This window comes from Pan paniscus, chromosome 9 (assembly GCF_029289425.2).
Source record: "Pan paniscus chromosome 9, NHGRI_mPanPan1-v2.0_pri, whole genome shotgun sequence".
NCBI classification, from domain to species: domain Eukaryota; kingdom Metazoa; phylum Chordata; class Mammalia; order Primates; family Hominidae; genus Pan; species Pan paniscus.
The window spans coordinates 87,519,523-87,546,944 of record NC_073258.2 but is presented as its reverse complement, the minus strand read 5'-3'; the positions used below and the strand labels follow the sequence as shown (position 1 = coordinate 87,546,944).

The 27,422-nt window shown below is 39.5% G+C and overlaps 1 protein-coding gene and 1 long non-coding RNA gene across 4 annotated transcripts in view; one reads left to right on the top strand and one right to left on the bottom strand.

The window, feature by feature from the left end:
* Nucleotides 1–27,422, top strand: part of ME3 (malic enzyme 3) — a 246,150-nt gene that overhangs the window by 48,254 nt on the left and 170,474 nt on the right. The window lies entirely within an intron of this gene.
* LOC117974988 (uncharacterized) overlaps nt 223–27,422 on the bottom strand; it is a 55,713-nt gene continuing 28,513 nt past the window's right edge. The window contains exon 3 of the long non-coding RNA XR_010113479.1: nt 223–920. This is a non-coding gene — a long non-coding RNA (uncharacterized LOC117974988). The remainder of the gene's footprint in view (nt 921–27,422) is intronic.

Below are 27,422 nucleotides of genomic sequence, written 5' to 3'. Positions count from 1 at the left end.
TTAAACAGTATGAAGCCAAAAATAATAGCAACAACTTACATAACACCTTAATATACTACACCCTGTTCTAAGCACTTTAACTTTCGTTAACTCATTTAAATTAATCTTCATAACAATCATGTTAGTCAGGGTTCTCCAGAGAAACAAAACCAACAGGACACATACAGATATGTAAGAGGAGATTTATTATAGGAATTTGCTCAGGCAATTACAGAAGCCAGAAAGAATGCAAAATATACCATCTGCAAGTTGGAGCACCAGGTAAGCCAGTGGTGTGATTCAGTCTGAGTTCAAAGGCCTGAGAATGAGGAGAGCCAGGGTATAAGTCCCAGAGTCTGAAGACCCAAGAACCAGGAGCTCTGATATCCAAGGGCAGGAGAAGATGGATGTCCTGGCTCAAGAGGAGAGTGACAATGCACCCTTCCTCTGCCTTTTTGTTCTATTTGGGTGAGCCCTCAGTGGATTGGATGATACCAGATGAGACTATGCAGATCTTCTTGACTCATTCTACTGATTCAAATGCTAATCTCTTCCAGATACACCCTCATAGACACTCAGAAATAATGTTTTACCTGCTGTCTCGGTATTCTCTGACTCAGTCAAGTTGGCACATAAAACTAACCATCACAAATAGATATTATTTCCATTTTACAGGCGTGTTAACTGAGACACAGAAGTGATGTCATTTACACAAGGTCACTCTCCCAATAAGAGGTGGAGGTAGGGTTTGAATCCAGGTAGTCCGCCTTCAGGGTCCATGCTCTTAACAGTGCAGGAAACAAGCTTCCGGGGGAGTGGTTGGGAATAGGTGAAAACTTCAAAGACAAAGCTTCGAAGACAATCTTGATGGATGAACTCGCCAAATAAAAGGAACTCTTTCATCAGCCAATGATGGCAGCCAGAGTCAGGAATAAGAGAAGCTGCACCAAAAAGTGGGAGAAGAAACAAGAAAACATCAAAAAATATACACAGGAGAAAGAGACCCATAGACAGAAGAGGTGGTACAAAGAACAGTGTGAAGTGGGAAAACCAGGGAACACAACTTTCAGGAAGAAACGAGATATTGTCTCAGTGTTTTTCAGTTGTGGTCCACAGACCTTCTGAGCTCTTGATAAAAATATAGTTGCTGAGGCCTCACCTTTGACTGAATCAGTAATCTATCAGATCTACCAGAAAGCCACCTGTTCTAACAGACACTATTAGGTATTCTCATCTCAAGAGAGCACTGAGTGAGCAGCAAACAACTTTTTTTTTTTTAATGCCCTCCCACAATCCCTGTAGATATATCACTGGATATGGCAGTGTCTGTAGTATGTAATGCATTTTTAAATGACTCCCATTGATAGGGAGGCGTAAAATGAGAACCCACATGCAGAGCTTTTGTTTTAGCTCTGGCACAACCTATCCATGTGACTATTGGCAGACAATTTCTCTGCAGTCTAAGATTTTACGCTGTCAAGGTTGTAGGTTAGACTGGATCCATGAAAGGTATCTGGAACTCATCCTTCCACACATATTCTTCCACAAGTCCTGCACCACCTACATTCTCACTTGGCCATGGCAAACATCATTAATCAATCATGACACTCCTCGCTGAGGCCTGATGAGGCTACCCAATACAATATTTAACATAGAGCCCTAGGCACCCACTAACAATGCTGGAAGTTGAAACTTTCCTATTATCTCTGGACTAGAGATAATCCATAAAGCTCCTGTAAGCTCTAAAAATAACTCTCTTAAGGGAAAAAGTAATTTCACATTCTGCTTTACAGGGTTCATTTTCATTTATATAAAAGTGCATTTAACACATAGTTTTATATTCTGATTTATTTCAAATCTCACTCAGACCTTCCCTCTCCCCATTATTCCAACCTCGATTGTAATTATGATTTGAATGTTATTTCTCCTGAAAGCCCACTAGATCTTTATTATCAAATTATGCTGAAGTTAGACTAACTTTGCCTTAAACTTATATTTTAAGTCAGCTTGAATTTGAATACAACCCTATTCACAAAAACAAGTTCAAAGTTGAAGAATTTGTAGGAAAGAAAGAGAAAGGAAGGAAAGAAAAATAATGGAAGGAGAGAAATAAAAGAAAGACTCCTGATTTAACTTTAGAAAAAAAACTTTCTGAAGTGATGGAACCAGTCCTGGCCTGATGATTACTCAAGAGACATTCTCAGGCCAATTGTAAATAATTCAAAGTTCTGCATTTTTGTTTAAGAATTCTGAGAATCATGCTAACAAATTAGCCAAGACTGAGGAGGAAAAAAGTTTAAAAAGTATGATGTAGCTGACCTTAATTATTCTTAAATCCCATGAATTCTATGCCAATAAAAACAATGTTTTCTTACTGGCCTTAGGCCTGGATTGAAATTGTTGAAAGTAGTGACTTTTCTCCTCTTATTACCTCAAAGAACATTGTGTCAGGATAGGAAATAAATATTTCAAGTTGGCAAACAGTTTTCCCAAAGCAATTCTAGCAAAATTTGGAGATGGCAGGAATAGGTGGGTTTTAATTTTCTGATCTGGACTCAAAACTGAAACATTTTGGTCTGGACACTTTATTGTGAGGCCTGGAAGAGTTCCCTCGACATCATTTGTCCCTTGGATCCCAACCCAGACCTTACTTTGGTGGAGGCCCGGTCAGGAACCTGGGCTGTATTGTATTACTTAACCAATCACAAGCATGAGAAACCTCATGCTCTGCTGGGAAAATGCACCAAGACAAGTGGGCCTAGGTCAGATGGATCCCATTTTTTAAAAACCTCAGGAAACTGGACTGAGGCCCTAGAGGACAGAGAGATTGGCTGAATTAGCAAAATGTCTGAATTTTAAAATATTTGATCAAAAAAAGATGTATGATATTAAGGCACACAAGTAGCTGAAATTAACTCCTCAAAGTGGGCTACCTGGTAGAGGTGCCTGTATCTTCTTGAAGGCATAGACGTATCCCCTTTGTAAGCTGCAGAACAAATGTGCAAATGAATGTGAGATAAACTCCCTTTAATGATTGTTCCCTTACATGTGATTGACATTTTCTCTGTGACCATATAGCATAGTGCTGCAGTTTTAATCCAAAGATCTGATTTCACATACTAACTCCAAAGCCCCTTGCATATCACTCTTATTTTTAGATGTCATCCTAACAAGTTGATTCTCTGGGTTCCCAGTATACAACATATTAAAAAAGAGTAGACCCTAAAAGGAGGCAATGTGACAACAGCTAGCAGTGATCACTGATGTCTTTTCAATAAGAGAAGAAATAGAAAACTTTAAAAGCAAGCTGGAAAAATTAAAAGATTACATGTCTGAGACCATTTCATGAAGGCAAATTGCCCAAAGGACTTCACTCACCCGAAATGATATATAGTTATTGAGTTAAGAATAATTATTATAGTAATTGATAAGATTGTATCATATTCATTAACTCTGTTTAAGAAAATAGGGATATATGTCATACACTTCAGTTTAAAAAAACGTTTTTTGAACATCTAGTACGTGCCAGGCACTGTGCTAAGTGTAGAGATTTAAGGGAAAATAGGATTTGTGTTTGTAGTCTAGAATATGAAACAGATAATGTGACTTTTTATTTTTTATTTTTGTCTAAAAAATACTGACATGTTAGTACTTAACAGGGTAAGATAACTACACTGGAAAATTTACTTGTATGGAAGAGCTTATTCCCTGGATAAATGGTTTGTGGCTGTGAATTATTGTGAATCCCATAGTTGGAAGAACATTAATCAGCTAATCAGGCTCACACTTAAGGGATGAATTTGCTGCCCTAATTAATGTATAATATTTAATCCAAGCCCTTCCTTATTTCCACTTCTAAAAGGTATCATGTTGACAACTGTATTAGTCTGTTTTCATGTACCTGATAAAGACATACCCCAGACGAGGTAATTTATAAAGAAAAAGAGGCTTAACGGACTCACAGTTCCACGTGGCTGGGGAAGTCTCACAGTCATGGCAGAAGGTAGAAGCACGTCTTACATGGCAGAGGACAAGAAAGAATGAGAACCAAGCAAAAGGGGTTTCCCCTTATAAAACCATCACATCTCATGAGACTTATTCACCACCACGAGAACAGTATGGGGGAAACCCCTCCTGTGATTCAATTATCTCCCACCAGGTGCCTCCCACAACATGTGGGAATTATGGGAGCTACAATTCAAGATGAGATTTGGGTGGGGACACAGCCAAACCATATCAACAAGTAAGATCAAATTTGGCAGCCAGAAGAAAACTGAAGTTAATTAGTACCATATTTTTAACCCTCAATTTAATACTTTATTATACGATTTCAGTATTCTATAATTTCTCACATTAATAGTATTTTTCACCAACAAGATTGCATATTTAACTTTAGAAACTTTATTAGGCTGTTCTTGCACTGCTATAAAGAAATACCTGAGACTGGGTAATTTATGAGAAAAGAGGTTTAATTGGCTCATGGTTCTGTAAGCTGTACAGGAAGCATAGTGCTGACATCTGCTTCTGGGGAGGCCTCAGGGAGCTTTTACTCATGGTGGAAGGCAAAGTGGGGGCTTACACATAACATGGCATAAGCAAGAGCAATGGCGGGTTGGGGGGAAGAAGGTGCCACACACTTAGAAATGACCAGATCTTGGCCAGGCACGGTGGCTTATGCCTGTAATCCCAGCACTTCGGGAGGCCAAGGCGGGTGGATCACGAGGTCAGGAGTTTGAGACGAGCCTGACCAAAGTGGTGAAACCCCCCTCTACTAAAAATACAAAAATTAGCTAGGTGTGGTGGCATGTGCCTGTAATCCCAGCTACTCGGGAGGTAGGATAATCGCTTGAACCCAGGAGGTGGAGGTTGCAGTGAGCCGAGATCACGCCATTGCACTCCAGCCTGGGCGACAGAGTGAGACTCCGTCTCAAAAAAAAAAAAAAAAGACCAGATCTCATGAAAACTCATTTACTATCATGAGGACAGCACCAAACCATGAGGGATCTGCCCCCATAAGCTAAACACCTGGCACCAGGCCCCACCTTCAACATTGAGGATTGCAGTTCAACATGAGATTTGGGCAGGGACAAATATCCAAATTATATCAGAAACAATTGTGACCAGCTCAAGGCTGTGTATGTTTAGATTTAGACTTAGCTAATATTTCTTCATTGCTTCCTAAATGTGACCTCTGTGGAAGGCGTTTTTCACAGACATTATCTCATTTAATCCTTGTATTAGCTCTATAAGAATTTTTGATGTGAATATTACCACAATTTTTGGAGTAAGAAAACTGAAGCTAGGTGATTTATGTTAGGTAGTCTATGATCCTACTTTTTTTTTTTTTTTTTTTTTTGAGATAGAGCCTTGCTCTGTCGCCCAGGCAGGGGTGCAGTGGCGCAATCTCAGCTCACTGCAGCCTCCACTTCCCAGGCTCAGGTTATTCTCTCACCTCAGCCTCCCAAGTAGCTGGGGTTATAGGTGCGTGCCACCATGCCCAGCAAATTTTTTGTATTTTTAGTACAGATGGGGTTTTGCTATGTTGCCCAGGCTGGTCTGGAACTCCTGGACTCAGGCAATCTGCCCAACTTGGCCTCCCAGAGTGACGGCATGAGCCACTGTGCCCAGCCATGATCCTACATCTTGTAAGTGAATTTGAACTCAGGTCCTAGACTCCAGATCCAATATTGAATAATGGTTTCTGGCCATGCTCATTTATAGTCTTTGACTGCAGTTTAATGTCATCTCAGAATATTTTTTAGATTTTTGGATTATTTATTTTTCCTTTGTCATTTAGACCCTAACTTGTAGATCAGGTTTCACATCTGTGCTGCAGTTTAGCACCCAAAAAAGAAATTTTATATATGAAAGAGCCAGAGTATATTTTTCTTTATCCTTTGGTTATTTTTCCTTTCCTCTTCACATAGCTTGTGGTTAAATTATTTTCCTTAGACTTTCATACTAAAATAATTTGCCTTTGGGTAGAGGCCAAGCACAGACCATTTTCAATTCTCTACAAGATTGTTTTTCTAAGCAGCTCAAATGAAAAAATTCCCATGTCTTACAATGGGCATTTGTAAGTTGATTATTTTGGGCAATCAGTGCTAAAATGTAGAGTCTCTTCAAAATCTTGAATCTTCTCAGTACACCTACCTTTAGGAAATGACCTAAAATAACGACATAGAAAACAATAGCAATGACCCCAAAGCCCACATCAGTTATCATTTCCAGATTCATGCAACAGTTTGTCTTCTTTATATTGAGTTTAACTTTTAAACGAGACTTAGTTACCTTAGAGCAAACTAAGAATTGGAAAGAAGAACCTTCAAACTAAACAAAATAAACATATGGCTTACATTTGTTGAGTGCTTACCTTGTGCCAGGAATAATGCTCAGTGCTTTAACTGCATTATTATTTTCAAAACCTACAATCCCCTGTAGTAGGTAATTTTTTATGTATATACTAGATGAACTAAAGCTCAAGGAAATAATTTGTCCAAGGCCACTCAGCAGTAATAAATGCCAGACCCAGAACTGAAAACCAAATCAGACTGGCTCCAGATCGCTTGTTCTTCATCTTTAAAAAAAAACAAAAAACAAAAAAAAACTACTATTTTGGAGTATTTTAGATGAACAGAAAAGTTGCAAAGGTAGTACAAGAGTTCATGTATACCCCTTACCCAGTTTTCCCACATTGTTAACATTTCCATGGTTTTATCATTTAACATTTATCAAAACTAAGAAATTAATATTGGTACATGACTATGAACTAAACTCCAGACTTTCTTTGGATTTCACCAGTTTTTCTATTGGTGCCTCTTTTCTGTTCTAGGATCCAATCCAAGGTACCATATTACATTTGGCTGCCATGTCTCCCCATCCCCTCTGGGTTATGACAGTGTCTCAATCTTTCTTTATTTTTCATGACCTTGAGAGTCCTGAAGGGCACTGGCTAGGTATCTTGTAGAATGTCCCCCAACTAGGTTTATATGATGTTTTCCTCATTATTAGACTGAAGTTATGAGTTTTTCAAAGGACTATCACAGAGGTAGAATTCTTATTCTTAACCACTTTCTGATGCTGTGTGACTTTCAGATGTGCTTGTACTGTTAGTGGGCAGGGTAATTCTATTTGTCATTCTACCAAAGAATGAACTATAGTATTGATATGATTTGGAAAAAAAATAGTTCATTTAAGAAGAATTTAAAATCCCACAATGACTTGCTTATTTCCATATAGACAGTTAACAGTTTAAGAATTAACATCAGCACTGAGAATTTCCTAATAAAGTGATGTTTCAGGTGAAGAGAAATTCCAGTATTTTCATGTTGAAAATATGTCCAAGAGAAGTAAACCTAAATATTATAAAAGTTTTATTCATAAAATCTCTTTACAGTTATTTATGATAATGAAACATTTAGAAAATAGCACAAATGCCTAACAAAGGAATAGTTAAGTAAATTATGGCATATCCCTTATCACGGTGTATTACACAAACTTTTAAAAAGATATTTACCAAAATGGGTCATAATGCAGACAATATTTACTGGAAAAGCAGGATATAACATTGCTTTTTGTTTATAGTCACAACTAACAATATATGTACTGTCTTAAAGTGACAAGAACATATACCAAAATGTCAATAGTGGTTGTGCTTTGGTGGTGAGACTGTAAGTTTTACTTCCTTCTGCTTATCCATGCGTTCTATGCAATTAGGATGTTTATGAGTTTTTTTAATTGTTATTGGTGGTTTTTAATCTTTTCAAAGAAGTATGCTCTGAAATCACTACAAGAATATTTTGTGACTTTAAGAAGTGGTTATGCAAGAAAATCCTTGAGAGCAAGAGCCATGACTTAGGTTTCACTCTGTCCCCCAGCCCCAACCCCTAAGCCATAGCACCCTCAAGGTCAGAGTGCTGAGATTCTGAGTATGGGAAGTTGAGAAGAGGAAGGAGGTGCTTCACTGCTACTTACCTCACACCACCACCAACACCCCCATGTGTATGGGGTAAGTAGTAATGAAGTACTTCCTCAATAGCTTTCTGAAAGCAAGGTGCAGACTCAGACAGAGGTGAACTCTTATTAGCTCTGTGATCTTGATAAGTCATCCCACCTTGAGGCCTGTATTTCTACCTTGATCAAGATGCAGTATAAAGATGTGGTTAAGTGGAGTGTTACTACCTGATGTTGAGTCTTGGACAGGTAACTTAATTCTCTGTTTCTCCATTTCTTCATCCATAAAATGGGAATAATACTAGAATGTACTTTATGAGACTTGGGGGAGGACAAAATAAGTTAATGTATGTAAAGTGCCATTCATGATTGAATAGTTAATCCTTACTTACCAGAAGTTTCAGAATCCTGTACTAGATGATTTCTTGGGTAACCTCCAACTCAAAAATTCCATAATTCCAATTATCCAGAGGCTACAGCTTCTCAAATTGTGGCCTTGAAAAAATATGTGTAGGGTCCAGATGTGGCTAGAAGCTCACTAAGATTTGTGCCGATGGAAGAATAGTTTATAAATTCCTGTTTTGATTTCTGAAAGTAAAAAAAAATTTCCAAAAGGACCTCAAGCCAAAGGCTATAGCTCTTGGTTTTTCATACTCCGTGATATTTTTTTAAAAAACGATTTGGTTCTGCCAGAATGCGTGTATTCTTATGGCCAAAAACCCTAAAAGTCATCTCATGGCCACATGTGACATGATTTAGTATTTAGTACATTTTATTAAAAAGCAGCTCATTAATGTATTGGAAGTGGGAAGTGGTATGGAGCTGGGAGTACCAAGCTCTTAATATGCAATACAATATGAAAAATAATACCAGTATCAGAGAAGTGGCTGGACCTGTTTATAGGCTAGAGAGATATAGAGAAGATATTGAAAAGTTTAATTTCCACAACACTTAACTCAGGGAAGTGTTTGGCAAATCAAGTGAATATTTGAGGTTTGAGGACTTAGCTTTGAGAGACTATGAAAAAAAATCCATAGGCACCTAGTTGGTGCCTGTTGCTAAAAAGCTGAGAAGACAAGGAATTGAGGTCGAAGATAAGGCACCACCCTGGGAATTTGGAGACCTGGGTCCCTCAGAGAAGGTTATGCCTGCTTTGAGAAGGGGTTGGTGTCTGTTTGATCCATTGAGAGCCCAGACAGAAAGGAAAACAGGTCCTCAGTCTGCTCAGATGGAGCAAACAGGGGTTCTGGATTCACAGCAAAGGCAAAATCCATCCTATGTATTTTGGGTTTAAGTTAACTCCAAATCAGATCAATTCAAGAGTGGATGTTTTAACTGGCTGAAATGAGTTTATAATTTCTACATAAGTGGTGAAAATACAGTCTTAAAGTACTTTGCAGTCTCCAGTGTTGTAATAGTCTTTGGAATCAGCCAGACATGAGTTTGAATGCCAGCTCCACAGTCTGTTAGCTGAGGCAATAAGTGACTGGGGCAAATCATTTAAGCTCTGTCTTCTCTAGTTCTTTCTTAGAGGTCCTGGGAAGATGATGTGAGCTTCTGATTCAAAGTGCTGAGCAAATGTCTCTTTTGGTACCAGTACCATGCTGTTTTGGTTGCTGTAGCCTTGTAGTATAGTTTGAAGTCAGGTAGGGTGATGTCACCAGCTTTGTTCTTTTTGCTTAGGATTGTCTTGACTATACAGGCTCTCTGTTGGTTCCATATGAAATTTAAAGTAGATTTTTTCTAATTCTAGGGAGAATATCAATGGTAGTTTGATGGGTATAGCATTGAATCCATGAATTACTTTAGGCAGTATGACCATTTTCACGATATTGATTCTTCCTACCCATGAGGATGGAACGTTTCTCCATTTGTTTGTATCCTCTCTTATTTCCTTGAGCAGTGGTTTGTAGTTCTCCTTGAAAAGGTCCTTCACATCCCTTGTTAGCTGTATTCCTAGGTATTTTATTCTCTTTGTAGCAATGGTGACTGGGAGTTCATTCATGATTTGGCTCTCTGCTGTCTATTGTTGGTGTAAAGAAATGGTTGTGATTTTTGCACGTTGATTTTGTATCCTGAGACTTTGCTGAAGTTGCTTATAAGTTTAAGGAGTTTTGGGGCTGAGATGATGGGGTTATCTAAATATAAAATCATGTCATCTGCAAATAGAGACAATTTGACTTCCTCTCTTCTTATTTGAATACGCTTTATTTATTTCTCTTGCCTGATGCCCTGGTCAGAACTTCCAATACTATGTTGAAAAGTAGTGGTGAGAGAGGGCATCCTTGTCTTGTACCAGTTTTCAAAGGGAATGCTTCCAACTTTTGCCCATTCAGTATGATATTGGCTGTGGGTTTGTCATAAATAGCTCTTATTATTTTGAGATATGTTCCATCAATACCTAGTTTATTGATAGTTTTTAACATAAAGGGACACATAGATCAATGGAACAGAACAGAGACTTCAGAAATAACACCACACATCTACAACCATCTGATCTTCGACAAACCTGAAAAAATAAGCAATGGGGAAAGGGTCTCCTATTTAGTAAACGGTGCTGGGAAAACTGGCTAGCCATATGCAGAAAACTGAAACTGGACCCCTTCCTTTCACCTTACAAAAATTAACTCAAGATGGAGTAAAGACTTAAATGTAAAACACAAAACCATAAAAACCCTAGAAGAAAATCTAGACAATACCATTCAGGACATAAGCATGGGCAAAGACTTCATGACTAAAACACCAAAAGCAATTGCAACATAAGCTAAAATTGACAAATGGGATCTAATTAAACTAAAGAGCTTCTGCACAGCAAAAGAAACTAGCATCAGAGTGAACAGGCAATCTACAGAATGGGAGAAGATTTTTGCAATCTACCCATCTGACAAAGGTCTAATATCCAGAATTTACAAGGAATTTAAACAAATTTACAAGAAAAAAACAACCACATCAAAAAGTGGGCAAAGGATATGAACAGACACTTCTCAAAAGAAGACATTTACATGGCCAACAATCATATGAAAAAAAGCTAAACATCACTGATCATCAGAGAAATGTAAATCAAAACCACAATGAGATAACATCTCGCACCAGTCAGAATGGCAATTATTAAAAAGTCTGGAAACAATAGTTGGTTGTGAGGCTGTGGAGAAATAGGAACACTTTTACACTGTTGGTAGGGATGTAAATTAGTTCAACCATTGTGGAAGACAGTATGGCGGTTCCTCAAGGATCTAGAACCAGAAATACCATTTGACCCAGCAATCCCATTACTCGATATATACCCAAAGGAATATAAATCATTCTACTATAAAGACACATGCACACATATGTTTATTACAGCACTTTTTACAATAGCAAAGACATAGAACCAACCCAAATGGTCATCAATGATAGACTGGATAAAGAAAACGTGGTACATACACACCATGGAATACTATGTGGCTATAAAAAGGAATGAGATCATGTCCTTTGCAGGGACATGGATGAAGCTGGAAGCTATCATCCTCAGCAAACTAACACAGGAACAGAAAACCAAACACCACATGTTCTCACTCATAAGTGGGAGTTGAAAAATTAGAACACATGGACACAGAGAGGAACAACACACACCAGGTCCTGTTGGGGGTTGGGGGGAGAGGGAAGGTAACTTAGAGGATGGGTCAATAGGTGCAGCAAACCACCATGCCACATGTATACCTATGTAACAAACCTGCATGTTCTGCACATGTATCTCATTCTTTTTAGAAGAAATAAAAATTAAAAATAAAGAGTAAACAAAACAAAGTGCTGAGCATAGAACTAGGCACATAATGCATATCCAATAAATGGTTGATATTGGTGTATTGTCCTTGTTCCTCTCAGCAACTTTTTGAGATGGTAGCTATTAATATCCCCATTTTACAGATGAGAAAACTGAGGTTTAGAGTGGCTGAGTAGATTGCCTAAGATCAAACATCTAGACCCCTAGTAAGAGCCAACAATCAAGGCCCTATTTTCAGACTTAACTTCTAGAGTCTTCCCATTGCATGATAAGGAAAAGCCCTCCTTTGAATACAGCACTAATCAGATATTCATTTTTCTTCCCCCCCCCCCGCTTTATTGAGTTATATTTGACAAATAGAAATTGTATATATTTAAGATGTACAATGTGATGATTTGATATATATAATATATATACATACATTGTGAGATGATGACCACAATCACGCGAATTAACATATCTGTCACCTCACATAGTTACCCACCTTTTTTTGTGTTGAGAACACTTAAGATCTACTCTCTTAGAAAATTTCAAGTATACAATTCTTATTAACTATAGTCACCATACTGTACATTAGATCTTCAGAACTTACTCATCTTTTTTTCTCTTTTTGTTTACAAGTGTCTGCTGTAAGGAGAGGCTTTATTCATAATTAAAAATTTATACCCTTTGACCAACATCTCCCCATTTCCCCACACCCCGGGCCCTGGCAACCACAATTCTATTTTCTGTTATGAGTTCAACTTGTTTATATTCCTCAAGTAACTGAGATCATGCAGCATTTGTCTTTCTATGTCTGGTTTATTTCACTTAACTTAATGTCCTCCAGGTTCATCCATGTTTTGGCAAATGGCAAGATTTCTCTCGCTCTTTAGGGCTAAATAATATTCACATATATATGAGGTTGAGACCCAAATCCAGAACGCTGTCTGGGAAGTCAGGTTGGCTTGAAGTGATATCTGGAGTTTGGGACTGTCCAGACCCCAGTGCTACAGCTGCCTGACAACTGGATTGTCTGCCATCGTCCACTGTGCCTGGCTTTTCTGGCCAACAGTTGGTGCTGTTTTGTTCAGCAAAACACTTATCACCTATTTGTTGTCAGCCAGTCACTGACTGGGTCTTGAGTTGCAACAAGTCCTCATTGTTTCTCCCAAAGCTCAAAAGCAAATACTCTGTCAGTTATTGTTCATGCTTGTGAGCACAGACCCTGCCCCCCCGCCACCCCCTATTGCAGCAATCTGCCCTTGAGTAGAAGACAAGAGCCACCCCCCAACCCCACAGCCCAAAAGAGAACTACAGGATGCCAATAGATTCATGCATGCACAGCCATCCTGAGCAGCAAGGGATGTGAGTCGCTCAGGCTGGGCTTCCCAGGGGCCTTGGAATGGAAAGTGGAATCTCCTGCTGCTGCACCTTCTACCTTTGTGCACGGCATCACTCCCATGGCATATGCACTGATTTCCACATTTGCTAAATTTTTAGCACTATCCTCCCCATAATATCTAGGCTCAACTTAAATGCCCCTTTCTCCATGAAATATCAGGAGTAATGGTTCTTTCCTTTGAGGTCTCAAGGTATTTAGTTTCTGCTTGCAGATCACTTTATTATAAAGTATTTCAGACACAGGAAAAAATATAACGATAATATGAGAAATATCCATATAACAATCATCTAGTTTTTAAAATGAAACATTATAAATACATCTGCTGCCCCCTCTATTCATCTCTCTGGTCATGTTCCTTTCATCACCCCTAATGTAATCACTGTCATAAATTTGGTGTTTAATGATTCTCTTGCATGTTTTTACACTTCTACTACACATGGAGGCATTCTTAAACTATAGCCTTTTGGCATATGTTTAAACATGTTAGACATTATACGAAATGTATGTAGCCTTCCTCAACTTCCTGACTTCTAGGATGGGTCTGATAGTTTATACCCTTGAAGGGTTGTGAGGACTAAATGGGTTAACAAATGCAGAGCACATAAAGAAATGCCTGGTGCATAATGTGTTGAGTAAGTGTTAGCTATTATTATCATTATATTTATATATAATTTTGCTTATTGTGTTTCTAGAGTTATCCATTTTATACATTTGGTTTTAGACCATTTATTTAGCATTCCATCACATCAGTAAACTGAAACTTACTTCTCCATGCCTATGTCGAAGAACATTTAAGTTGTTCCCAATTTTTTGCTATTACAATTTTGTAATCAATATTCTTGTACATGTCTTTGTAAACACGGGCAAGTTTTCTGGCTTAAGAGTGCAGCATTGCTGATATATATTCTTCAGTATGTTTTAACTCACTTCTGACTAGTATACTAGGGTTTGGTTAGGGGTGTGTGTGCATGCATACATATATGCACACTTATCATTCCTAGCAGATTGTAAGCTCTTTGAAGACAGGCCTAATTCAATCATTCACTGATTCATTTAGCAAATATTCATTTGGCACCCAGTATAGGCAGTGTACAGGTCTAGGTGACAGGATGCAAAGATTAAATGGCACAGGCTATCTCCCAGAGCTTTTTCTGCTCTGGAAGACATACTCAGGACACATGTAGTCAGAATCATGGTCATTTCAGAGGGTAAGGGACTTGGTTTTCACTGAATATTCATGATGGACCAGGCACTGTATATACACTGTCAATCAACCACACGTTAATGGCACCACTTACTACTTGGGTACCTGGGACTACTCATTAATCTTGCTGAGTCCTGTACCTCTGATGAGAAAGCACTATTTTATTGTGTTTAAGAGAATAAACCTGAGTTCAAATCCAGGCATCGCTACATGTCAGCTGCATGACCTTGTATGAAGGATTTAACTTCTCTAAGTTCTTGCTTCCTGGTCTGTAAAATGGTGCTAACTACAGCATCTATCTAAAAGGGATTTATGAAGATTACATGAGAAAAATGCCAATAAAGTGTTTACACAGTGCCTGACACATAAGAGCTCAATCATTGGTGGCTATAATCACGATCATGTCAATTGCTATCCATTATCAAAAAAATACGTGCCTTTTTAGAAGTAAGCATATCTGGGAAGTCATTATGGAATTTTTACTTTCTTCATTGCACCAAGACTTACCAGTGAATTATCTTATATACCAGTTAATTATCTGATATACCAGTTACTACCTCTTCTATATGAATGCATATTCACAATGTATTTCATCTCAGCCTTACTGTATTTAGAGAATAGTAAAGTTTTACTTTATTTTTAATTTTTTCAACCAACAGATTTTGCTCTAATTAACAGAAAGAACCGATAACTCCTTGTATTCATCTTGACTGCCCTCTGGACATGGGCAGGTTTCCAAGCCCACAAGTTCTGCCAGCAGCTGCACACTTTAACCTCTAGAGGGAGCTGAGAGGGAATTTGAGTCCATTGCTCTGACTGAGCAAAACGGCATTTAAATTACACCTGAAAACATCACTATCCACTATTGAGAGTGCATCCTCAGAGAAAAATCCTGGGATCATTTCCCCAAATCGATTCAACATTGCCCAGATTGCTTCCATCTCATGCATTCTTTGTTTTAGTAGAAATGGGCTTCATTACAGAGTGGTCTCCAGCTCCCCATAGTGGCCCCTCCTAGTAATTTTTTCTAAATTAAGCAAGCGTGCGTGGACTCAAGAGCTACACAGCAGTATTTCTTGGCTGCTTCTTTCTCCCTCTGCAAGAAACAGGAATAACATTTCATAAATAATGAGCTGCAGCTGAACTTTAATCTGCTAGATCCATTTAAAAATGTTTGGAACTTTCCCTGTCTCTCTAAGAATTACCTTCTGGATTTTTCTGGCTTTGTTTTTTGGTTTCTTTTGCATTGTAACCTTATATTAAGGAGTATGCTGCTTATGTTTAAATTAATCAATTCTGAAATAAAATGTATTTACTTTCTCCCCAAACAATAGCCTGGTGCCAAGCATGTGGGAAATACCTCATAGGTACTTCTGGCACCCAGGGGAGACATGGCATGATCTGTGTCCCAACATGCCAGAAAGAATGATTCCAGGGCCCCATTCTGTTTCTGAAGGTCAAAAGGCAGATAAGTACTCCCCCAATATCTGAAGGTCTATCATGTCGAACGGGGAGTAGGCGTATTCTGCATGGCTCCAGAGTCCGACCAAGGACGTATAAGAGAGTTCACTGAGAGATCAACTTTTGCTCAATGTAAAATATGTGTATATAATATATATATATATTTCTTTTAAAAAAAAACACCGACTTCCCTATCTCTAGATGTGATCTATTGGAAGCTGAAAAAAAACAACAAAAACCATCTATCAAAGAGATTGCAGAAGGGAGTGGGAAGTACCTACCCTCTTAAGTCCCCTCCCACTCTAAGATTCTGCAAGACTTTACAGGAAGGACTTACTCTCCTAGTTTGCCTTTTTTCTGATGATATTCACCTGGCTCTATTTGGATATTTTCCCCTGAAGTTTAAAAAAAAAAAAAAAAACTATGCCTCTCAACTCATTGTATGTATATGGGGCTATGAATCAGAGAGGAAGAAATGACCAACAATGAGTATGGTGGGAAAAGGGAGGGAGAAAGGGGTTAGGGAAAATTTTGCATGCCTGAGAACATTGAAGGATGAGAGGAGTTAAAGTTCAACCCCGCCAGTATGTCTGAAATATCCCAGTTACAGCCAGGATATCCCAAATAAGAAGTAGCACCATCACATTTGCAAGTTAGAAAGATCACTCAGAGGGGAGAATAGATTGGTAGATTTCTTAATGGCTGTGAATATGTTAAGTTGATGGAATTGTTTCAGGAAGCAGTGCTGCACTTAGTCATAAACTCAGCTATGAAAATAAGCCTGTACCTCTATCCAGATCAACAACAGTGACAACAACAACAATAACAAAACCCACAATGTGTCAATGAAAATCAGGCTGTTGGTTTACAAGAAATGTAACTCTATCTCCTGTTGGTGCTTGTTGTTGGTTTTCAGGAAAAGCCTAGTTTGGCATTGAATCCTGAATGAATTTGCTGAAAACAGCAACCTCACATATTTACATTTGTTTCTCCTGGTGACACATGGATTAGAAAAAGAAGTAGGAATGATTAAAACAGGAAGGCTAAGCATTAGTTAACCCACAGCCAGATTTTCAAGACAAATAACATCTAAATCAATACCAATCAACCAACCAAAGACACCACATCCCTCCACTGAAATTCCTCCACTTTTCTGTACTGGGAGAGTTATAAGCACCATGGACTATTGGTCACTTCCCAGTATGCAATGAAGGATTTTCCCATTATGCCCATGTAAGAACATGAGGCCTGAGCAGCATCTGGTGAACATCACTCACTGGGGTTGTCAGAAATATTTTGGAAGACTGTCAAGCTCATGGGGCCAAGGGGGATACCTGGTGGAATGTGAGAGCACTAAAAGGGCCCTGAAAATAGCTTCGCGGCAGGCAGACCACTAATTGATTCTTTAGGGTCAGGGCCGGTGTTCTGAGTGGCACTTGTGTGTGTGGCTACAAGTGGCCAGAGACGCACCCATCTCTCTGCTGTCCACAACAGACTACCCTGATGAGGCACGTCCCTGAGATATTTCCCCAACTGCAGCTCAGCACAGTATGGCAAAGGCCCAGGAGGGAAATAGTGTACATGGAGCCAGGTATGTGACCATCACAGGTGACCTCTCCGAGCCTCAGTATTCTCATTTATAAAATTAATCCTCATCCAACTTACGAAATTGCTGTCACAATCCCATTATATAGTAGAGATCAATGGATAAATTGACCATTGCTATGTAAGGGTCACATGATATTGTTGTTATTCTCAAGTAAGCTGTGGTAGCTTTGGGGAGGGAGGAGGGGTGGAGTCTTCTCTCTGCAACACAGGGTGAACTCCCAGATACTTCACTAGAAGGGATGCACACAGCCTCCAGAAGCTTTTAGAAAATGGCTGTAGTGGAGAAATAGTCAGATTTTTCTGGGCACTTGTGGGAGGCCCATGGGACTTGGGGTGAGGTTGAGGGTAGGCAAACTTAGAGAACAGAAAATAATTGAAAGAGTGTCCTGGAGGCAGGGGTTTAAAGTGGAAAAAAAAACTGGTGTTTGGAATGAGGCTGTCTGGGTTTGAGCTCTAACCCCTCCCCCTCTGACTGTATGACTCAGGGAAGTTAGTTGTCCATTCCATCTGTAAAATGGGTGTGATTTTTTAAAAATCTATTTTAAAGGGTTGTTACAAAGATTTTAAATAACGTTAAACAGAGCCTAAAATAAAAAACTTCAATGATTAATGACTATTTTAAGGATCATTGACTTCAATGTAATTCAACAAAAAATACTTGTTCATACAGAAAATGCCAGGTCATAGATTGTCATGGCTAGAAGGCACTCTGAATATATGAGATAGCTAATGTCCAAAGAGACTGGCCTTATGCTAAATTAAGCAGTTTTTGGTGGCAAAGCTGAGCCCCCAGCAAAAGTCTTCTAAAACCAGAATAATTTTTTCAATATGACACCTCTAAAATGCTTTTCAGCACCAATACCTGGTCACAGGTTCTTAAGTCAAAGTCCCCATGACTCAGAAGCACATCCAGCCTTCTAATTGTGAACAGCATGTGCAGATGCCCTGAGGAGGAACCGGTGGCATAGATTGGAAATCATATTGGCACAGTAGGCCTGGGGTCTTGACTATCAACAAATGAATGGATAAATAATTTGCAGTATGTATATACAATAGAATATTAATCAGGCATAAAAAGCAAGGAAGTACTGATACATGATACAACATGGATGAACCTCAAAAACATTGTGTTAAGTGAAAGAAGCTGTATATAAAAATTCACATATGTTATGATTCCATTTGTATGAAATATCCAGAATAGTGAAATCTATAGAGACAGAAAGACTGGTGATTGCTCAGAGCTTAGGGAATAGGAGAAATGGGGAGCAACTGCTTAATGAGTGGTGCATTTCTTTTTAGGGTGATAAAAATATTTTGGAACTAGATAGAGGTGGTGATTGAAACCACTGCGAATGCACTAAATGTTATTAAATCATTCACTTTAAAATGGTTAATTTTAAATTAAAACATATAAGATACAATGGATTAATTCAACTTAACTTACTGTAACTAATAATTTTCTTAACTGTCTATTAAGACATAATTTCTGACCCAGAAGTTTGTCTACTCAAACTACTGTGTCAGCTGCCTCCCAAATTACTCACACTTCCTATACCTCAGTTTCCTGATCTGTAAAATGAAAATAATAATATCTGCCTCATTCATTTGTTGAGAAGACTAAATTGAGTTATAGATATAAACCTGTGTAAAACTATTTACATTTATATCATTTTATATGCTTATTTATGTTTACTGTATTTCATTTATAAATTCTCTACCTTTATCCAGTTTTCAGTTGTTTCTCAACAGAACAAGCAGTTATAACATGTAGGGAGCAATGGTTATATGGATGGAGGGAATCTTTTTTGTTCTTTTTTTTCTTGTAAGAGACAACCCTATGTAGTGTAAACCAAAAATAAAATTTGAAGCCCTCCACCTCAACCCACAACCATCTGAATGGACTCCCTCCTTAACCAGGACATTCTAAAATTTAACCTGAAAGACTGGTTCATGACCCGACAGGAAATGAGGGCTGGACATGCCCCATTTTACCCCTCCAGCTTTAACAACAACACAGACCTTAAACCTACTAAGAAACATTTACAGCCTGTTCTCTCTGAAGTCTGGAGGCTTCATCTGCATGATGAAACTTTGGTCTCTACAACTTCTTATCGCAACCCAGACATTCCTTTCTATTGGTAACTTTTTTTTTTAACTTTTTTTTTGTTAGTATTATACTTTAAGTTTTAGGGTACATGTGCACAAGTATACGTATGTATACATGTGCCATGCTGGTGTGCTGCACCCATTAACTCATCATTTAGCATTAGGTATATCTCCTAATGTTATCCCTCCCCCCTCCCCCCACCCCACAATAGTCCCCAGAGTGTGATGTTTCCCTTCCTGTGTCCATGTGTTCTCATTGTTCAATTCCCATCTATGAGTGAGAACATGCGGTGCTTGGTTTTTTGTCCTTGCGATAGTTTACTGAGAATGATGATTTCCAATTTCATCCATGTCCCTACAAAGGACATGAACACATCATTTTTTATGGCTGCATAGTATTCCATGGTGTATATGTGCCACATTTTCTTAATCCAGTCTATCATTGTTGGACATTTGGGTTGGTTCCAAGTCTTTGCTATTCTGAATAGTGCCGCAATAAACATACGTGTGCATGTGTCTTTATAGCAGCATGATTTATAGTCCTTTGGGTATATACCCAGTAATGGGATGGCTGGGTCAAATGGTATTTCTAGTTCTAGATCCCTGAGGAATCGCCACACTGACTTGCACAAGGGTTGAACTAGTTTACAGTCCCACCAACAGTGTAAAAGTGTTCCTACTTCTCTGCATCCTCGCCAGCACTTGTTGTTTCCTGACTTTTTAATGATTGCCATTCTAACTGGTGTGAGATGGTATCTCATTGTGGTTTTGATTTGCATTTCTCTGATGGCTAGTGATGATGAGCATTTTTTCATGTGTCTTTTGGCTGCATAAACGTCTTCTTTTGAGAAGTGTCTATTCATATCCTTTGCCCACTTTTTGATGGGGTTGTTTGCTTTTTTCTTGTAAATTTGTTTGAGTTCATTGTAGATTCTGGATATTAGCCCTTTGTCAGATGAGTAGGTTGCAAAAATTTTCTCCCATTTTGTAGGTTGCCTGTTCACTCTGATGGTAGTTTCTTTTGCTGTGCAGAAGCTCTTTAGTTTAATTAGATCCCATTTGTCAATTTTGTCTTTTGTTGCCATTGCTTTTGGTGTTTTAGACATGAAGTCCTTGCCCATGTCTATGTCCTGAATGGTAATGCCTAGGTTTTCTTCTAGGGTTTTTATGGTTTTAGGTCTAACATTTAAGTCTTTAATCCACCTTGAATTAATTTTTGTATAACGTGTAAGAAAGGGATCCAGTTTCAGCTTTCTACATATGGCTAGCCACTTTTCCCAGCACCATTTATTAAATAGGGAATCCTTTCCCCATTTCTTGTTTTTCTCAGGTTTGTCAAAGTTCAGATAGTTGTAGATATGTGGCATTATTTCTGAGGGCTCTGTTCTGTTCCATTCCATCCATATCTCTGTTTTGGTACCAGTACCATGCTGTTTTGGTTACTGTAGCCTTGCAGTATAGTTTGAAGTCAGGTAGCGTGATGCCTCCAGCTTTGTTCTTTTGGCTTAGGATTGACTTGGCAATGCGGGCTCTTTTTTGGTTCCATATGAACTTTAAAGTAGTTGTTTCCAATTCTGTGAAGAACGTCATTGGTAGCTTGATGGGGATGGCATTGAATCTATAAATTACCTTGGGCAGTATGGCCATTTTCACGATATTGATTCTTCCTACCCATGAGCATAGAATGTTCTTCCATTTGTTTGTATCCTCTTTTGTTTCATTGAGCAGTGGTTTGTAGTTCTCCTTGAGGAGGTCCTTCATGTCCCTTCTAAGTTGCATTCCTAGGTATTTTATTCTCTTTGAAGAAATTGTGAATGGGAGTTGACTCATGATTAGGCTCTCTGTTTGTCTGTTATTGGTGTATAAGAATGCTTGTGATTTTTGTACATTGATTTTGTATCCTGAGACTTTGCAGAAGTTGCTTATCAGCTTAAGGAGATTTTGGGCTGAGACAATGGGGTTTTCTAGATATACAATCATGTCATCTGCAAACAGGGACAATTTGACTTCCTCTTTTCCTAACTGAATACCCTTTATTTCCTTCTCCTGCCTAATTTTCCTGGCCAGAACTTCCAACACTATGTTGAATAGGAGTGGTGAGAGAGGGCATCCCTGTCTTGTGCCAGTTTTCAAAGGGAATGCTTCCAGTTTTTGTCCATTCAGTATGATATTGGCTGTGGGTTTGACATAGATAGCTCTTATTATTTTGAGATACGTCCCATCAACACCTAATTTATTGAGAGTTTTTAGCATGAAGGGTTGTTGAATTTTGTCAAAGGCCTTTTCTGCCTCTATTGAGATAATCATGTGGTTTTTGTCTTTGGTTCTGTTTATATGCTGGATTACATTTATTGATTTGCGTGTATTGAACCAGCCTTGCATCCCAGGGATGAAGCCTACTTGATCATGGTGGATAAGCTTTTTGATGTGCTGCTGGATTCAGTTTGCCAGTATTTTATTGAGGATTTTTGCATGGATGTTCATCAAGGATATTGGTCTAAAATTCTCTTTCTTGGTTGTGTCTCTGCCCAGCTTTGGTATCAGGATGATGCTGGCCTCATAAAATGAGTTAGGGAGGATTCTCTCTTCTTCTATTGATTGGAATAGTTTCAGAAGGAATGGTACCAGTTCCTCCTTGTACCTCTGGTAGAATTCGGCTGTGAATCCATCTGGTCCTGGACTCTTTGGTTGGTGAGCTATTGATTATTGCCACAATTTCAGATCCTGTTATTGGTCTATTCAGAGATTCAACTTCTTCCTGGTTTAGTCTTTGGAGGGTGTATGTGTCGAGGAATTTATCCATTTCTTCTAGATTTTCTAGTTTATTTGCGTAGAGGTGTTTGTAGTATCCTCTGATGGTAGTTTGTATTTCTGTGGGATTGGTGTTGATATCCCCTTTATCATTTTTTATTGCATCTATTTGATTCTTCTCTCTTTTTTTCTTTATTAGTCTTGCTAGCAGTCTATCAATTTTGTTGATCCTTTCAAAAAACCAGCTCCTGGATTCATTAATTTTTTGAAGGGTTTTTTGTGTCTCTATTTCCTTCAGTTCTGCTCTGATTTTAGTTATCTCTTGCCTTCTGCTAGCTTTTGAATGTGTTTGCTCTTGCTTTTCTAGTTCTTTTAATTGTGATGTTAGGGTGTCAATTTTGGATCTTTCCTGCTTTCTCTTGTGGGCATTTAGGGCTATAAATTTCCCTATACACACTGCTTTGAATGTGTCCTAGAGATTCTGGTATGTTGTGTCTTCATTCTCCTTGGTTTCAAAGAACATCTTTATTTCTGCCTTCATTTCGTTGTGTACCCAGTAGTCATTCAGGAGCAGGTTGTTCAGTTTCCATGTAGTTGAGCAGTTTTGAGTGAGTTTCTTAATCCTGAGTTCTAGTTTGATTGCACTGTGGTGTGAGAGACAGTTTTTTATAATTTCTAATCTTTTACATTTGCTGAGGAGAGCTTTACTTCCAACTATGTGGTCAATTTTGGAATAGGTGTGGTGTGGTGCTGAAAAAAATGTATATTCTATTGATTTGGGGTGGAGAGTTCTGTAGATGTCTATTAGGTCCGCTTGGTGCAGAGCTGAGTTCAATTCCTGGGTATCCTTGTTAACTTTCTGTCTCGTTGATCTGTCTAATGTTGACAGTGGGGTGTTAAAGTCTCCCATTATTATTGTGTGGGAGTCTAAGTCTCTTTGTAGGTCACTCAGGACTTGCTTTATGAATCTGGGTGCTCCTGTATTGGGTGCATATATATTTAGGTTAGCTCTTCTTGTTGAATTGATCCCTTTACCATTATGTAATGGCCTTCTTTGTCTCTTTTGATCTTTGTTGGTTTAAAGTCTGTTTTATCAGAGACTAGGCTTGCAACCCCTGCCTTTTTTGTTTTCCATTTGCTTGGTAGATCTTCCTCCATCCTTTTATTTTGAGCCTATGTGTGTCTCTGCACGTGAGCTGGGTTTCCTGAATACAGCACACTGATGGGTCTTGACTCTTTATCCAATTTGCCAGTCTGTGTCTTTTAATTGGAGCATTTAGTCCATTTACATTTAAAGTTAATATTGTTATGTGTGAATTTGATGCTGTCATTATGATGTTAGCTGGTTATTTTGCTCGTTAGTTGATGCAGTTTCTTCCTAATCTCGATAGTCTTTACATTTTGGCATGATTTTGCAGTGGCTGGTACCGGTTGTGCCTTTCCATGTTTACTGCTTCCTTCAGGAGCTCTTTTAGGGCAGGCCTGGTGGTGACAAAATCTCTCAGCATTTGCTTGTCTGTAAAGTATTTTATTTCTCCTTCACTTATGAAGCTTAGTTTGGCTAGATATGAAATTCTGGGTTGAAAATTCTTTTCTTTAAGAATGTTGACTATTGGCCCCACTCTCTTCTGGCTTGTAGAGTTTCTGGTGAGAGATCCGCTGTTAGTCCGATGGGCTTCCCTTTGTGGGTAACCTGACCTTTCTCTCTGGCTGCCCTTAACATTTTTTCCTTCATTTCAACTTGGGTGAATCTGACAATTATGTGTCTTGGAGTTGCTCTTCTCAAGGAGTATCTTTGTGGCATTCTCTGTATTTCCTGAATCTGAATGTTGGCCTGCCTTGCTAGATTGGGGAAGTTGTCCTGGATAATAACCTGCAGAGTGTTTTCCAACTTGGTTCCATTCTCCCCGTCACTTTCAGGTACACCAATCAGATGCAGATTTGGTCTTTTCAGATAGTCCCATATTTCTTGGAGGCTTTGTTCGTTTCTTTTTATTCTTTTTTCTCTAAACTTCCCTTCTCACTTCATTTCATTCATTTCATCTTCCATCACTGATACCCTTTCTTCCAGTTGATCGCATCGGCTCCTGAGGCTTCTGCATTCTTCACGTAGTTCTTGAGCCTTGGCTTTCAGCTCCATCAGCTCCTTTAAGCACTTCTCTGTATTGGTTATTCTAGTTATACATTCGTCTAAATTTTTTTCAAAGTTTTCAACTTCTTTGCCTTTGGTTTGAATTTCCTCCTGTAGCTCGGAGTAGTTTGATTGTCTGAAGCCTTCTTCTCTCAACTCGTCAAAGTCATTCTCCGTCCAGCTTTGTTCCGTTGCTGGTGAGGAACTGCGTTCCTTTGGAGGAGGAGAGGCACTCTGCTTTTTAGAGTTTCCAGTTTTTCTGCTCTGTTTTTTCCCCATCTTTGTGGTTTTATCTACTTTTGGTCTTTGATGATGGTGGTGTACAGATAGGTTTTTGGTGTGGATGCCCTTTCTGTTTGTTAGTTTTCCTTCTAACAGACAGGACCCTCAGCTGCAGGTCTGTTGGAGTTTGCTAGAGGTCCACTCCAGACCCTGTTTGCCTGGGTATCAGTAGCAGTGTCTGCAGAACTGTGGATTTTTGTGATCCGCGAATACTGCTGTCTGATAGTTCCTCTGGAACTTGTGTCTCAGAGGAGTACCTGGCCGCATGAGGTGTCAGGCTGCCCCCACTGGGGGGTGCCTCCCAGTTAGGCTGCTCGGGGGTCGGGGTCAGGGACCCACTTGAGGAGGCAGTCTGCCCGTTCTCAGATCTCCAGCTGCGTGCTGGGAGAACCAGTGCTCTCCTCAAAGCTGTCAGACAGGGACATTTAAGTCTGCAGAGGTTACTGCTGTCTTTTTGTTTGTCTGTGCCCTGCCCCCAGAGGTGGAGCCTACAGAGGCAAGCAGGCCTCCTTGAGCTGTGGTGGGCTCCACCCAGTTCCAGCTTCCCGGCTGCTTCATTTACCTAAGCGAGTCTGGGCAATGGCGGGCGCCCCTCCCCCAGCCTTGCTGCCACCTTGCAGTTTGATCTCAGACTGCCGTGCTAGCAATGAGCAAGACTCCGTGGGCGTAGGACCCTCCAAGCCATGTGCGGGATATAATCTCCTGGTGCGCCATTTCCTAAGCCCATCAGAAAAGCGCAGTATTTGGGTGGGAATGGCCCGATTTTCCAGATGCCAGTCTGTCACCCCTTTCCTTGACTGGGAAAGGGAACTCCCTGACCCCTTGCACTTCCCAAGTGAGGCACTGCCTCGCCCTGCTTCGGCTGTTGCACGGTGCACTGCACCCACTGTCCTGCGCCCACTGTCTGGCACTCCCTAGTGAGATGAACCCAGTGCCTCAGATGGAAATGCAGAAATCACCCGTCTTCTGTGTGGCTCATGCTGGGAGCTGTAGACCAGAGCTGTTCCTATTCGGCCATCTTGGCTCCTCCCTATTGATAACTCTTTCAACCAATTGCCAGTTAAAAACATTTTAAATCTGCCTATAGACTTAGACATGAGACATCAATCAAATACATTTAAGATATGATAACCTTAAGGTTAATGTATCTTAAATGTATTTGATTGATGTCTCATGTCTCCCTAGAATGTATAAAACCAAGCTGTACCCCAACCACTTTGGTCACATGTTGTCAGGATCTCCTGAGGGCCCTGTCATGGGCTGTGGTCACTCATATTTGGCTTGAAATAAATCTCTTCAAATATTTTAAAGAATTTGACTCTTTTTGCCAATAGTAGCAAGATGTACTTTCTTGCTCAAAGGCATTTCCCACGTAGGTATTAACAGGTAAAAAGTCATGCTGTGTCTAAAGCTGCACATGCTCCAGAGAGCATACTTCACAGAGTTGGGGTGAGGTGGACAAGGAGCTGACAACAGGCTTGTTCCCAAAGACTTCTAGTGTTCCTCCTTCCCTTTCCAACAACAAGATGTGTGGTTGTCATGGTTTCTACTTCCTCTAAAAGTCATTTGACCAAAAATAGTCACATGGCCCCAGTCCAGCTACAAGGGAGATGTGTGGAAGTATATGGACTAATTGTTAAGCTGCTAACTGTCTCTATCACATTGCTCGGGAATACTGTAAGGAACTCTGGGCCAGAAGCTCACTGCTGGTTCTGCCGTGACCTTGGAACGTGTTCCTTGGAAGTGAGCTCCAGATTTTGATTCCAGGTCTCTGAGGCCCCTGCAACCACATCCCTAACTTGGCAATGCACCTTAGTTCTTATGAAGTGGAGTCCTGCTGCCGAAATGTCATTCACAAGTCTGGGACCCTGTTACCTGCTATTACCTAATCTGCTTACAGCACTTCCATGACCTTATGTCAGATTTCCTGCTCTGCCTGTGCCATCTGTCTAACCAGGGCCTCTGTCTTTTGCTGGACTTCTCAGCCAGACTTTTTCCAGCTGCCTGTTGCCAGAGGCTTCCCTCTATGACCTGCTTTCCTTTGCTGAATTTGACTGTTCTCCACAACCTGGTCCACTTTGGTTTGGCCCATCCCATCATCATCTGTGACCTGGTTCTGACAGGGAAAATGGAAAATATAAAGAAAAAAGAGGGAAAATTACAGAAAAGGAGAGCAGAAGGGAAGCCAAGTGATATAATGAGTTACACATAGAATAAGGTTCAAGTCTAACCCTTGTAACTTCTTACCTACATGAACTTGGCCAAGTCATTGAATCTTTCTGAAATTTCAGTTTCTTTATCTATGATGTGAAAGAGGTAGACTAGATGATCCTTAAGGTCCCTTCCAGCCCTATCACCTCATGATTCTACATGAAGGTGAGAAGCCTTCTTAAAGTCTCAAGGGCTCCTTTGAGAGTAAGGAAGAAGGAGGTCAAGACATAAGCACCGATCAGGAAGTAATTTTGGCAGAATTTTGAGTGGGAACTACTTAGGAGTATCCAATACTCCTGGTTAAACATTTTCCTGGGCTTCACTGAAAAAGCCTGAAACCTGTACTTTGAAAATAGAGGAAGGGGACAGTTAGCTTTAATTAGATTTCATCTGACCATGATGAAAGTATTAAAATTGTACAAGTAGGATATTTACAGGGCACTTTACATTCTGCCCATTTTTTTCACTAGTCAAAAGAGACTGAAATTCAGTATGTTCTCAAATTAGCTAAAGAAAACCCTTGTCAAAGACCCCTCAATCCATCTGGTTATCATTATTAAAGCATTATGGGGTATGTATGCTTTCCATT